The sequence below is a fragment of the Alosa sapidissima genome, chromosome 15 (genome assembly GCF_018492685.1).
Source record: "Alosa sapidissima isolate fAloSap1 chromosome 15, fAloSap1.pri, whole genome shotgun sequence".
In the NCBI taxonomy this organism is placed as follows: Eukaryota; Metazoa; Chordata; class Actinopteri; order Clupeiformes; family Clupeidae; genus Alosa; species Alosa sapidissima.
Window position 1 is genome coordinate 8,603,831 of NC_055971.1, and position 16,065 is coordinate 8,619,895.

At 39.2% G+C, this 16,065-nt stretch overlaps 1 protein-coding gene and 1 long non-coding RNA gene across 2 annotated transcripts in view; one reads left to right on the top strand and one right to left on the bottom strand.

Annotated features, from left to right (window-relative positions):
* Positions 1–12,725, top strand: part of LOC121684071 — a 35,112-nt gene extending 22,387 nt beyond the window's left edge. The window contains exons 2-3 of the mRNA XM_042064002.1: positions 6,906–7,071; positions 12,366–12,725. The gene's annotated coding sequence lies outside the window, so the exon portion shown is untranslated. The remainder of the gene's footprint in view (positions 1–6,905; positions 7,072–12,365) is intronic.
* Positions 12,726–14,975: 2,250 nt separating this feature from the next.
* On the bottom strand, positions 14,976–15,721 carry LOC121684074. Its single transcript, XR_006023020.1, has 3 exons — positions 15,588–15,721; positions 15,347–15,395; positions 14,976–15,171 (listed from the first exon to the last, which is right to left on the bottom strand). It is a non-coding gene; the product is annotated as an uncharacterized LOC121684074 (long non-coding RNA).
* Between the last annotated feature and the right edge of the window lie 344 nt (positions 15,722–16,065).

Below are 16,065 nucleotides of genomic sequence, written 5' to 3' on the forward strand. Positions count from 1 at the left end.
CATTATGATGATGGTTATGGTTACCCTTAACAAATACAAAACAATATAATACTTAAAACAGGGATCAATCAATAGCCTAATGAAATAAACAATGAAAATGAGGGGGGAAAGCAATAATAAATAATAATGCCCATTCAATCAATAATATAATAACAATAACATGGTAAGACTACATTAAGGAGAATATCAATAATAAACAAATGTCAAATTAATCAACAGCCTATAATGAAAATAAAACAGTACTACTGCATACAAACCATAATGTATAAGAAGTGCTTAAAAAACCAAAAACTATCACAAGAACGAAGAGCACTGGGCAACTCATTCCACCAACATGGAACCACTGAGGAAAAGAGTCTTGAATTTGACCTAGCGTTTAAGACTGGTCGACACAACAGACGCTCATCAGAAGACCGCAGTGGGCGGTTGGGGATGTATATCTTGATCATTGAATTAAAATAACAAGGAGCAGATCCAGTCAGTGTCCTATAGGCCAAAGTGAGAGATTTAAATGTAATTCTGGCTACTGTAGGGAGCCAATGGAGAGTAACTAGGAGAGGAGTTACGATGTGTCCTCTTTGGCTGATTGAAGACCAGTCATGTTGCAACATTCTGAATGATATATCACACAAAAGAAAAAAAAACAAAAAAAACATTCAATATTGATTTAGTATCAACCAATAATTATTCTGATATTAATATTCTTGTAACGTCTACATCTTTGTGTAGGCTACAGTTAAATACTAAGCAATGGCCTCTGACTTAAATACCAATACGGTATTTAAGTATAAATACTTAAATACCTTAATATGGTATAGTCTACGTGATACACAGGACTACACAGTAAACCCATTTAAAAAGAATCATCATCTCAGTATACCCATTTAAAATAGACAAGGATACGTATTCAATAACATTTGGGGTTGCTCACAGTATTCCCACCACTGCAACTAACTAACTAGACTACACCACTGGTTAAATGGCGCATTGCAATTTACAATTTGTGTGAGTTCAGGGGCATACAGAAAGTTGAAGTTTGGGTGACATCAATAAAGAAAATAGAAACAAAGGAATGTGTACAGCCTCAAGTATGAATGAGGTCACATTAACAGAAGGTTCAGAGCAGCGGCAGACCTTTCTTGGTGCCACGCAAGTTATTGAAAGTCATGTGTTTTCAGAACGTGGTGCTGTGCCATGTCCCATGTATAAGGGGCTTCAGGTTGATCCAGTGACGGTGGGTGATGTCAGGGAGATGGAGGTCAGGGGACTTGGAGAAAGGAGGAGGACATGCCACCTCAGACCACCCCAGCCAAACCACTTCACGTAGGCATTCCCTTGCTTGCAGACTAATGTAGACCATGGAGACCACCTTGCCGCCACCTCCAGTACATTCAGCCATCTTACCTGCAAAAAGTAAAGTTACAATAAAGTTAGTCAGACAATTTTACAACATTACAAAGCATCTAATCAGGCACTCAACACCACTAGTAATACCAATTAATTAAATATATGTGTGCAATAAAGTTCACAGCCTACCTAATGTTAACTACACATTTAAATATGCGGTGGGAATGTTATTAACTTGCGTCAGCTTGAAAAATAACGTATGATAAAGTATGACTGATCATGGACGTTAGATGACAAACTAAGGTCTTTCTGGTTCTTGGCGTAGTGTTTAATGCAGGCGTTTCATTTATTGATCATTCACTTATGCGGTCTACAACTATCGACCTATTTTTTGCAGTCTATGCTACCGACCTACCATCACAGAAGTAGCTCTAACAGAGGTGTCTGTCGTTAACGTTAGAAAAAATGCAACGCTGGCAAACTGGCTAGTAGTTACATTAACATGACGGGTTGATGAGGTCCATGCTTCACATTACGTTAACGTTAACTTGCGTTGCTTTATCACATCATACCGTTGCTTTATCACATCATATACTGTACTGACTGTCTAGTGTTATTAATCCCCATGTACAGTCAATGGTTACTCCATGTTGAGATGGCATACATTAAGATTGAGATATTTGAAAACAGCAACAACTAATAAAACCAAGTATATCATGCATCGACTGTTACGAGAGCTGTGTGCTAATCTTCACTTCAACGACTAACTTAGCCTCCTGTTGACGGTAACGTTAATGTAGCTGCTAACGTTAGCATGTAATTCGTTGTCCGTATTTCTGTTGTTAGCTCATTAGTATTCACCATACTAAATTGTCACAGTCTATAATCAACATAATAAGCTCTCTTAGACGTATTTAAGAACAACAATAGACAAAAAAAAAACTTTTCAGTTGATACGCAACACTTACCAGACAAGAACAAACCGATTGTTGTTTGTACTGTTTAGCTAACTCACAGCCGCAAAATTCATCCAGCCAGCTAGCCTTCGGCGCCGAGTCGACCTGCGTTGTGGAAAGGAGAAGGGGGCGGGTTTCACTTGACAAGGGGCGTGTTTAACTCGCTGAGTGGCAACTGAGTGGGCGTGCCTGACCGCGACTCCTCTTCACTGCGCATGCTTCAACTTCTGCTGCGCAGCCGCACTTCAAATTGGTTGCAAATTTTCCAAGATGGCGTCGCCTCGGCGGCTTCAATTCCATAGAACACTGCTGAATGCAACCACACTGTCCAGTTCTATATATACAGTCTATGGTTTTAGCAGACGGACGTTTCTTGGAAAGTCTCCGAAATAAATAAAAAAACATACAGGCTAAAGAAAAATATGTTGATGTTTCAATAGCCTATTCTGGTTTTATGTGTGCAGTGTTTCGCTGGAGAGACAAGAGACAGACAGCGCGTGTACGGTTTAACCAGATCTTGCGCAGCAATAATGAAAGTGTTTTAGCGGACAGAAGTATTGTAGCGACCGGCTGTCAATCAGGGAGTGCCCGCGCTATGCATAACCCCGGGCATGCTCATGGTTGGCAGCCTGGCGAGAGGGGGGCGGGACCCCCGGAGAATATAGGCTACTGTTCGAGAAAGTTCTGCCTCTTTCGGTTCTGGGCCTGACACGGCCCGCTGTGTTATATGCTGCATTGTGTGCTTTGTGACAATAAACCAGTTCATGATAGTGAAACGCTACAGTATGTTGCAGTCTCCCAAATAAAAAGGCATGACTCAAAGAAACGTGTTTCATGATATACAGTAGCCTATATAAAAAAACGATTGGAAGTGGGAGCGAGCAGAGTAACTAGGCTAAATAAATAAATAAATGTTGAAATTAAGTGTTTATGCAATTTATTCATAATCAAAAACAGATACAGGTGGGTTAAAGATATCTAGTGATACTAGAGTGATAAGAAGTCCTAGTGAATGCTTGATAAGTAGACTATAATACAGTAAATAAACAAACAAATAAATAATAAATAATTAGGCTAAGTGAAATTTTCGGCGCGCGCATTATAACTATATCATAGTACCACCAAGAAATAAAAACTACTTTCACCCCTGGGTATAAACCAAATCAATTCTCCACTATGTGCCTGCAGTTAATATTTATGCAATGTTACTGTAGAACATGTTGGCTTAACAAGTTACCAGTCCAGAACACACAGAAAATTGCAACAGAAAGTTGCCTTTATAATCAACTACTATTTGTTCCAACAGCATTTAAACAAAGCATTTATAAAATTGAAAAAAAATTATATTACATAAAATAAAATACTGTTACTGTAGTAACTGTACCACATTATTCCAAGCTTCAAAGAGCTCCCCATGTCTGTGACAGCCAAACGTGACACCGCTAAATTCTCAGCTTGTTTATACCCCACACTGAATGCGTAAGAAAGGCCCATCACTCTGGGGTGTGGTAGCCTACTCTCTGGGATTTATGCACCAAGGTAACTGAAGTATCCAATTTGTGTCTTGAAATTATGTTTGAAATAAATGTCTTAGAACAAAAACTTTGGGTAGGCCTATATACTTGTACTTTGGGTAGGCCTATATACTTGTACTTTTATAGTTAGGCTAGTGAAAAAGAGTTGATCAGTAGGCTAGTTGAGTTTGTTATCAATAAACATAACAGCTAATGCCATGTTGAGCAGGAGATAGGCTACCATAAATCCTCAAATTATGCCCGGGATTGATTCTATTTATAGCCGGACAAATAAAGGCAGGTTCCCATATTTGTCTATACCATACCAACAATTGCCATCAGTCCACCAGCACTAGAAGACATTGCTTCGATTTAAGTCAATGAAATAACACCTCTTCTTAATATTTTATTATATTGTTGGTTGGATTAATAAAGTCGTTTTCCTACCATGGGTCTCCAATACACGTTCTCAAGCTCATTGTCTTGCCGCCCCTTTCGAGCTAATTGCCAGAGGCTGAAGCCTACTACATTTAACGCAATTGGTACGTGACTCAAGGCATTCCAGCCTACGAATTTAATAAAAAGTAGCCTACTAAATCATGCATAATTAAACAATAACTCAATTTAGGCTACTTGGCTACGCAAAAAGGTTTATATTACAGCACAACCCCTATTCAATGAATGGCTGCCTTGTCTCACAATAAACAGCGGTGGAAATCCCGACACTTTTTCAACTGCACGAAACATTGTGAACCATCAAATATCTCCCAGAGTTCAGTGCCCATCAGTCCCAACATTTAGCAATGTAATCAAACAGTCCAAAAGTAAATTAGATCCCAAACCGAAAATGTTATGCTTTTGATGGCCTACCAGTATGCCGCTCCAAACGAAAAGCATCTCTAATGATGGTTGTTAGTAGACAAACTGGCTTCAGATATCCAACAGAGTGAATATGAGATTGTGCAGTCTTACAGTACTGTAGATGGCTGTGGTTAGTGATGTGATGCTGTTAATGAGGAGTTTTACATAGTTAGCGCAAACCCTATAGGTTATTATTTATTTAGCGTATATAAGGCTTTTTTTCCTTATCAAAAGTGAGGGGGACGACGGCCGTCTCTTCAGCACTGCGTGGGACATATCCCCCACGTCCCCCGTGCCTCCTGCGCCCCTGTGTAACCCATCTTTTAACTTAGCCTATAGTGTTGTAAAAGTTCAACGCTGTTGTTTTCGTGCAGTAGGCTAACCTTTTTGATAAGCGATGTCATGGGTAGGCTGACGTGATTAAGGGCTTTCTGTTCCTGTTTATGTAAATGTTTTACATAGGCTCAATAATGATAGGCTACACTGCATGTTAGGCTATATCAACCAAAAGCGCACGTTATGTAAATAGGCGGGTCAGATCGCGGGCCGGGTATCATAATTAGTATTTGCGGTTTGGGGGGGGGGGGGGGGGGGGGGGGCTTAAAAACATATAGCCCAGGGGCCTCAGGTGGTATTAAGGCGCCCCTGGGCACATTCCATCCAACTTTCTATCCATTCATCCTCTTCAAACCATTCACTCATCCACCCATTAAACTATCCACCAACATCCATTAAACAATCTGCCTATCAACATCCATTCAACTTTCTGTCTATCAATATCCATTACACTATCTAAATTTAACTTTTAAACTATAAACTCTGTCTCAGGCTTTAAGCATACAATCTGGCTCTCTTAAGACTCGTCTGTTCCTATTTCCTCTGCCCACAACTGTTTCAAAATAAATGTCCTCACTACAATAATTCACTATTAAATAATTTAACTATTTAAACTACTCAACTATTTAACTGTTTAGACATTTCAACTGTCAGTTGTTATCAACTATGACTCCTGCCAACTGTTTCCAAATGAAAGTTTGTTTTGCATTTTATGTTAATATACAGTATGTTTATATGTTCATGCACTGGTAATTTCCTCGAAATTACATTTTCTAGTTTATCCTGGTGTCACGCACCTTTGCATGTAGCTGTTCGCTTATTTCCTCTGTGTACGAAGTTATTGTAACTGAAAGTAACGATAAAAGGCACAACTCCAGGAGGACTTCTTGTCGCCATGGTCAATGCATTTTTTTTATATATCTGTGAGTGTGCGCACATAGCGCATGCGTTACGTTGCACATTATAGCAAAGGGGCAATGCCGCTCGTTATACGTTTCCCAAAGTATATGTAGCAATAAAATAAAATAGAAATACATGAATACATTTAGATAAAAAAGCAATAATTGCATGAAATACAGCTTGTTCAGGATTCTCAAAGCTCGAGTCCGAGTGGAGTCGCAAGTCATGTCTGAAGTCACTGTTTTTGCGACCTAAGTCCAAGTCCCCATCTTTTTTACATTTCTATCCCTTCATTCTCTTTAATTCAAATTCACAGCACAAAGCTGACATGCACTAGAAGAGCATTTATGCTTTATCAAGAATCAAAAAGATTAGCGTGGCACCGCTCTAGATGTGTCATTAAATTAATTGTGCTATTTCGCGAGGTATAGAGATCTTTCGGTTTCACAAAGTGCACTTAACTGTTCTTCATATCCTAGTTGTCTCTGATAAATTGAAAATAATGAGCGTATAGGCTTATGTCCATTGAGTCAGTTGCAGCCAGCCACAGTCATCTTCAACCAGTAACAGGAGCTACGTTCTGCTATTTGCGCAGATTTTTTCTCCTCTGTTCTCGCAGTGTTGTTTGTGAATATGTATCAATACATAATACCACTTAATTTCAGGTTAAAATGCATTGCATTGTAATGCGCGTTACTGAAGTTTGTACCGAGTAAAATATTACCCATTTTTTTGTAATGCCTTACATTGCCGCGTTACAGCAAAAAGCAATATATTACAGTACATTACTTTTGTAACTCGTTACTCCCAACACTGACCACTAAAAGGAATAGTAATGGGGAAAGTAAACAGCCTTGTCTAACTCCTGTTGTGATGTGAAATGCCTGTCAGCTGGTCTTCATGTATGATTCTACATGCTCATTGCTCTTACAGTTACTCATTAACATGTACATATTGCCCCACCCCCTAACTCCTATACTTATGTTCATAGGTTTTTAGTCAGGATTAATCCTGACTCCAACAAGTGCACTGCCAAGGAGCAGATGAGCAAGACGACTGAGAGAGTGGTGAAGCAGAAGACGTCATACATGAACCCCCATGTAATCTCCTTCATCAGGGACCTCACTGAATTCTATTTGCTAACTGACTAGATGCAGGTGAGGTTCTGATAATAGCTTTAATAATAATAATAATAATAATAATATAATTAACTAGATGTACCGCATAGCGGTACACAATATGACCGCCGCTCAGTCCTGTACATCCGTTCCGCGAAAATAAATCACACTTCAATTTGTCTCCATATTTTACTCCATCCCCCACTCTTGAAACTTTTGTGTATGCTTGTTTGGCATGCCTGAGTGTGTGTGTGCGGCTGCACAGAAAGTACCCTACTGGTGCTGAAAAGGTGAATAGATTGTAGAATAGCCAAAGAAGATGTGGAATTGTTATAAAACCTTTAAAATCTCTAAACAATCACAAGTAGGGCAGTTCATCACAGTTCATCCATTGCAACTGGATTGATGAAAGGTCACTTACACCTGTAGGCTACATTGTATTTGGGAAAAGCAAAAGGTATCAGCATAATGTTATTTATTTATTTATTTATTTATTTTTTATGTATTTTTAAACAAAAACATCTTTGTCAGTTCCATGCCGTTTTCAACAGCTATCAAAAACAAAGGTCATTTTTGGATGGATGGATTTTTTGTGAATGTTTCTTCTTCTACATAAGATTTTAGTCATCTTTAGTTCATATAATACTTTATTGTCAATGCACAAATTAAGTAACAGTAGTCTGAAACGTTATTGTTAATGCACAAATTAAGTAACAGTAGCCTAGTCTGAAACGAAATGCTGTTTTACATTTAAAACACTGTTTTACACTGTTTTACAGTGGTGCAAATAACTGACATGTCCAAATGGGCCTTGATGAAATGCGTCGCTAGACTGTTCATACACATTTTAACGGGCCAAAGTTGAAGAGCTTTTGTCCGTTATTGTTAATGCAAATATTGGCTGATTCATGTTCCCTTGCATTGTTTAACTGAGGTCCATGGCTAGTCTGGCTTTCATCAGACCAAGCTCAATCTTTTAAGAAATCAAAAAATAAATAGCGGGCAGATCAGGCTGGGTTCACCCAGCCTAGTCCATAGGCACCCGATATTGTTTAATTTTCCGATTGAGATATACACGCTCTGGCTATTCTAAATGCAAAAATGCATCAGGGAGTTATGACAAAACGGTAACTAACAAACTAGATCCTAATAGAAAGCTTCCCTAAGCTACAGGTAGGATTATAAGGTAGGCCTATTTACAACATAAATTGTCAATAGGCTATGCTGGCGACACAAATAAAATCTCCTGGAAACCAATGGCTTACGCCTTACAGTATCAAGCGGACTTAAACTGTCATATCGTGGCGAAAAGTTGTAATAACATTCACGCAGCTCCATGAGTCAAGGAAAGCGCGAATGAAGTAGCCACTTCTAAATGGGACCCACTACACAGTAGCTTAAGGTGTTTTGCTAAAGCAGCCATAATGAAATGAAGGTGTCATTGTTTGGATACTTCACACACACGTGCTTTTTAATTTCACAGACTACAACTACCAAGCTGTAATCAAAGCACATCGATTCCCCTCTCACACCCTGCACGCACTTAAAACAAAATAAACAGGCGTCTCAGTCTCACACATGTATAGGCAAAACTGTATCAGACCGGTGTAACGTTGGTAAATCTTCCATTGCACAGAATGATTTTGTAGCACGTCCCGTTTACTTTCTAAAAAAAAACTTTTTAATTTCGCATGCCCAAATTTCCGTCAATGATTCCCGGGACACTGAAAGACCGGGGTACACGAAACTTGGTGGGCATGTAACCCCACATGGATAGCATGGAACCATCGTTTTTCGTTTTGATCTGTACTGGACTGGACCCCCCGAAATGAGGGTAGGGCAGACACAGTTTTCTGTGAATATCTCGAAAACCGTAGGGTTTAGGAGGACCATTTTTTTTTTGTATGTTGATCTCAAGGGGCCATGTCAACCCATTCCATAACCACTCATTTCATGTATAGCGCCACCTAGTTAAACACAAAAAAGTAAAAATGAGGTGTTGTAATTGAAGGTATCTGTGACCTAACATAGTCAAAACTGCACGAAATTGGAAGTGTAGGATCATTATGACACCCTCTGTATGCATGCCAAGTTTTGTGGAATTCCGTTCATGGGGGGCCACACAATAAATTAATTTATGTTACTATACACCAACTGGCCTGTAGGTGGCCGGAGACAGTTTTCTGTGAATATCTCGAGAACCGTAGGGCCTAGGAGGTCCACCTTTTTTATGTATGTTGGTCTTAAGGGGGCATGTTAACCCATCCCATTACCACTTATTTCATGTATAGCGCCACCTAGTTAAAAATTAAAAAGCAAAAAATTAGGTGTTTTCATCACAATATCTCTGGTTGACAAGGTCAAAACTGCACGAAATGAAAAGTGTAGGATCATTATGACACCCTCCGAATGCATGCCAAGTTTTGTGTACTTTCGTTCATGGGGGGCCTTACAATAAAATAATTTATGTGTACATTGAGTGACGTACACCAACAAGGATTCCCGGGACACTGAAAGACCGGGGTACACAAAACTTGGTGGGCATGTACCCCCACATGGATAGCATGGAACCGTCATTTTTCGTTTTGATCTGTAGCCCCCCCGCTGGACTGGACCCCCCGAAAGGAGGGTAGGGCAGACACAGTTCTCTGTGAATATCTTGAGAACTGTAGGGCCTAGGATGACCAATTTTTTCCGTATGTTTGCCTCCAGGGGTCATGTTAACCCATTCCATGTGCACACATGTGCATAAACAGATACACACGCATACACATACATTTACAGTAATCATACGTATGACACATACTCACACAGTAGACATATGTACGCATGCATGCACATGCACAAAGACACATACGCAGGCAAACACACAAGCACGCACACACACACACACACACACACACACACAAACATAAACTTGTACACGCACACATGCACACAATTCAAGAATTTTTCCCGTCATCTACTTCCTGAATTTTTGGTCATTGATACCCGGGACACCGAACCACCGGGGTACATGAAATTTGGTGGGTATGTAGCCCCACTAGACTTTTACGCAAAAATTTCATTTCGTCCCCATCCCCCCGGTAAAAAATGAAAATGCAATATTATTCTGCTTTAATCGCCCCTATCTTCAGTTAAGATGTTCAGAACTGCACCAAATTTTATGTGTATGATTGACCTGGCATTCTCTGGGGGTATGCCAAGTTTCGTAGAATTTCATCCATGGGGGGGTCTAAAAAAATTAGGTTATGTGTACATTTAGTGACTGTACACTCATTGGCCTGTAAATGGCGATGCACACATATACACATGCACACACACAGGCACCCACATACTATCGGTATTAGAACGGCCGATACATAATTACAAATTCAGTAGGATTAAAAGAAAGCCAAAATAAATATTCATCATCATCATCATGGCTGCATTTTCAGTATTGGCGATAAGTAGTCGTTTGTCCACTAGATGGCGCATCGTTGCAGTGAGACGTAATTTTGTTGGAAGTTAAAAGTGGGTTGGAAGAACAATGGACGCTTCCTACAAGGACTGTAATTTACCGAAGCGAACATCTAATAAGGATAGGACGATGTTCACATGAAGTGTAATTCCCATTTCTTCTTGAAGCCGAAATAAATCTGAGGATGTTTATCGGACATGCTTGGTTTTTACTGCAGGTACGTTAATCTTGTAATATCAATAAGGACCTAGGTAATGTTACCGTTAGCGTTGGTGGAGTGATGGAGGCCCATTTGATTGATTGCATTTGTAGAAAACTATAAATGCGGTTATACCAAGCAAATTGATAGCAGCACTGTTTGTATCTTTCGACTGTCATTTATTGCATGTGCTACAAAATCATTCTGTGCAATGGAAGATTTACCAACGTTACACCGGTCTGATACAGTTTTGCCTATACATGCTAAGTGCGTGCAGGGTGTGAGAGGGGAATCGATGTGCTTTGATTCCAGCTTGGCAGTTGTCGTCTGTGAAATTAAAAAGCACGTGTGTGTGAAGTATCCAAACAATGACACCTTCATTTCATTATGGCTGCTTTAGCAACACACCTTAAGCTACTGTGTAGTGGGTCCCATTTAGAAGTGGCTACTTCATTCGCGCTTTCCTTGACTCATGGAGCTGCGTGAATGTTATTACAACATTCGCCACGATATGGCAGTTTAAGTCCGCTTGATACTGTAAGGCGTAAGCCATTGGTTTCCAAAGGAGATTTTATTTGTGTCGCCAGCATAGCCTATTGACAATTTATGTTGTAAATAGGCCTACCTTATAATCCTACCTGTAGCTTAGGGAAGCTAACAGCTTTCTATTAGGATCTAGTTTGTTAGTTACCGTTTTGTCATAACTCCCTGATGCATTTTTGCATTTAGAATAGCCAGAGCGTGTATATCTCAATCGGAAAATTAAACAATATCGGCTGCCTATGGACTAGGCTGGGTGAACCCAGCCTGATCTGCGCGCTATTTATTTTTTGATTTCTTAAAAGATTGAGCTTGGTCTGATGAAAGCCAGACTAGCCATGGACCTCAGTTACACAATGCAAGGGAACATGAATCAGCCTATATTTGCACGAACAATAACGGACAATAGCTCTTCAACTTTGGCCCGTTAAAATGTGTATGAACTGTCTAGCGACGCATTTCATCAAGGCCCATTTGGACATGTCAGTTATTTGCACCACTGGTTAGATGTAAAACAGCATTTCGTTTCAGACTACTGTTACTTAATTTGTGCATTGACAATAAAGTATTACATGAACTAAAGATGACTAAAATCTTATGTAGAAGAAGAAACATCCATCCATCCAAAAATGACCTTTGTTTTTGATAGCTTTTGAAAACGGCATGGAACTGACAGAGATGTTTTTGTTTATAAATACATTAAAAATAAATAAATAAATAAATAACATTATGCTGATACCTTTTGCTTTTCCCAAATACAATGTAGCCTACAGGTGTAAGTGACCTTTCATCAATCCAGTTGCAATGGATGAACTGTGATGAACTGCCCTACTTGTGATTGTTTAGAGATTTTAAAGGTTTTATAACAATGCTACATCTTCTTTGGCTATTCTACAATCTATTCACCTTTTCAGCACCAGTAGGCTACTTTCTGTGCAGCCGCACACACACACTCAGGCATGCCAAACAAGCATACACAAAAGTTTCAAGAGTGGGGGATGGAGTAAAATATGGAGACAAATTGAAGTGTGATTTATTTTCGCGGAACGGATGTCCAGGACTGAGCGGCGGTCATATTTTGTACCGCTATGCGGTACATCTAGTTGTTAATGTTTTTTCTTATTTAATTTTCAGGACAACTGGGATTCTGGGTCTCCAAGGTCAGGGGACCATAGACCTTTATATCAAGTGGCAGGGGAATGAGATTTGTAAGAAGTTTCTTTTCATTTTTGTTTTAAATGTTCATGCACATGTTCATTATTGTTCAATGTTTTATTTTATTTCAATATTGCCATTGTGTTAATCATTGCTCTTTAAAACGTGCAAATAAGGTTGGTTATTTTTTTTGACCGTATTTTATCAATTCACATTATTGTTCCATCATGTTAACTTTGGATAGTCTAATGGCGTGTCGTCCATTATCCCTAACTTATGTTGTACCTGTTTTGTCATGTTCCTGTTCACCAAATGTCTAAAATAAATAACTGTTAACAATTTGTTGTTGTCCCAGACCCAGCTCTTTAGAGAGCATCTCCTCATAGCACCACTTACAACAAGTCTTGCTGATCCTAGCACTTGTCAGCCGTCTTGAACTGACACTCAACTGTTTAAAAACAGCACTCACTTATTCTTACTGTACTGTACCGTTTTTAAATTGTCCTAAAATTGTTGAGAGAATTGCTTTAAAACTGTTACCATGTTGTTAGTCGCTTTGGTTAAAAATGCGCCAGCCAAATGTAATGTAATGTAATTGTAATATTTTAGAATATGGGTGATTCTATTAATGATAATTAATAGCTAAAAAAACACAGCTAAAAAAGTACAGTACCTTTACTGTAAAATTAATTCACAGTAACTTACTGGCAACAATTGGCCAGTAAGTTACTGTGAATACGTTTTACAGTAAAGGCACTGTACTTCCATTTACAGTAAATACATAAAATACTGTAAATAGAAGTACAGTACCTTTACTGTAAAACATATTCATATTGGCCAATTGTTGCCAGTAAGTTACTTTGAATTTTACGGTAAATTTTTTACAGTGTGTGTATAGAATTATACATATGCACAACTAATATTGGATAAAACAACATGAATATGCATATGTCTTAATTGAGACAAAGTAAGATTAATCTGACAATGGTAAGCACTTTACAGAGTGCAAAATAACTTGTATATCAGTAGTATAAGTAAAAAAAAATGTACATAATCTACTGTGAATAATTTTACACAATACAGTGGATTTGTGCAGAAAATATATGCATCATATTATAATTGGTCTTGTCTGCATTTGATGACATGAAATGCCTATCAACTTCACTTTTCACAATCCCAGTAAACAATGAAATCACTAGCCTGGCAAGCCGGAGCCACTGCTGCTAGCGTGTGTCTAGATTTCTAGGCTATGAAATCACATGACGTTACATGCATTACGTGACTGTGGAGACTTTTGTTGCCCTGTGGTTGAATTATAAAGCACATTTGCATCCGTTTCCTTTAAGGAACTGAAATCTTTTTCAGTGTCAGAAATGGCAGCTGTAGAGGTTGTGCTACTGTTGACCTTCTCCACACCACCTTCCAGATCTGAAACAGAGAGCAAAAGTGTATCGAGGTGTATCAAAAGTTGTTCGAGGGGTCAGATGAAACTCGATGCACATTTAAAAAATCAGAAGAGCCCATGGCTGGCAAATTATCTGGCATAGCTATTTCCAATGTCTCTAAACTTCACCCAGCTGCTGATGGGGAGCAAACATAAGCAGGATCTTATGTCAAAAGTACTGGAGCTCATTAGTGAGGTCATCCATAAGCATAGAGGCTTAGGCCTACTGCACAATGTATAAACTAATGATACTATAATGCCAGAGTAGGCCTGATATCTGCACTATATCCCCCATCTTTATCTGTTACTACCTAAGGATTATTAGGCCTACTGCCAAACTAGATAGGCTAAAATTCCAGAGGTAAAATGAAAACAAAACAATCATTTGTAGGCGGGGGGAGGGGGTCAGAAGATGGGAGTGCATGGCACACAAAAATGAGAAAAAACAGTATTATTAGACTGAGATCATTAAAAAGAAAACATATACACATATCAACCCATGTGTTCATGGATTTGTACATATAATGGAATGGGAGGAACTGATTTTAATATACACATTTGGGTTCAAGAGTGCAGCACGCACATCCAAGTAGTTGAGTACTGGGTGCTGGACAGGAAGGCACAAGCAAGTAGAAGAACGTTGAGTCCGCACACCAGAATCTGCTCCTTAGTGTTTTTTTTATTTGTAGGCTATATCACCACATGTGACGTTTTGGGCCCCAGCCCTTCATCAGATATCATTAGTCAACAGAAAGCATATTCATTTCCCATATATGCACCAATGATGTAATAGTGTCTAAAATATTGTACTCACAATGAAGTACTGCCTTGTAAACAAGTTCATATCCACGGTTTCCACTAGCTTTTTGGCTCAGGTCTATAATGTAATAGAAACGTAACTCCTTTGGACAACTTGAGTAAGGCAAATGAAGGACTGTGGGTATAATCCTGTTTGACATGGGTGCTTCTGACAACGCTTGGTGCATCTGGTAAATACACCACTCACTCTGCAGGAAATATGATGTCATCAAGAATACCCAGCAGTGGCTGTTCTGCACAGCCCTGCAAAGCTCTGTGGGTATAGGGCTACCGAGAGGACAGTCTCGCATTGGCAGAAAACAGCGTAGGCCTCTGACCGTATCCTCGAGGTAGGAGACCAGACGTTCGGCCTCACTGCCGTCATTGTCACTGTGACACACACACAAATCGTACTCCAGGCTCCAGCGAAAGGCACTGGTTAAGGCAGGGCGAGGCCCCATCGGAGGGATCACTTGCATAAGAAACAGCAGCAACAGAGCATGTGCAGATGTGCTGGATAGGAAAGCCCCTGAAGAAGCAGTTCTACAAATAGAGAGAAATATGAAGGGTAGTTATTTAGCTAAAATGTTCTAGAGGTGAAATTAACCAGGCAACCCATCACTGATAACAGTCCAGATTGACTAATCATACATTTAGAATTAAAAATGCTTCATGCAAATTTTGTCCACCAAATATTAACTAATAAAGATGTACCTACCATATCAACTTTCACCTTTCTAGCTTAAATTCTTTCTTTGACTGTGGTCCTAATTCCATTATATGGGAGGAAAAATACAGATATTAACTTGTAGCAATTTAGAAAGTCAAAGTATCTCAGTTAGACCAGCAATCTATTCAAGCAGCTGTTGCTCTCTTTATACTTTATCCAGCATGAACAGCGAATCTGATTAAACATCACTAAAGATATAAAAAGTTTCTGTTACTGTTATTTCACTTACATTGTATCCAGGTGCTCTGTATCCATGAATGCGATGGGTGAGCTGATTACTGCAAGTGTGAAAACTAAGACTACGGTTTACACAAACAAGGAAGAACATGAAGCGCATGCATAAAAGAGGAAGGAAGCATTATTTAAATTTAAATACTGATGAAGTCTGAGATAAATCATAGCCCTGAAAATCTCTGCGGGTATAGGGCTATCGAGAGGACATACATGTTAAAGCAGGTCAGCTGTGATGAATTAGAGGTAGGCTAATCATGTTCCTTTGTGACAATTTTATGATGTGGTATACTGATATAGCAACTCAGATGGAACCATTCAATTACTCTGCATATAATTTTACAGTTTGGTTTATAGCCTTTATTCTGCAGAGTAACAGTTGGATCAGATGGGCTTGCTGAGTGATAACAAATGAATGCCAGAGTAATGAACTGTCTGAAGGCCATTTCAGACTCATAATGTAGGCCTAGCTGATT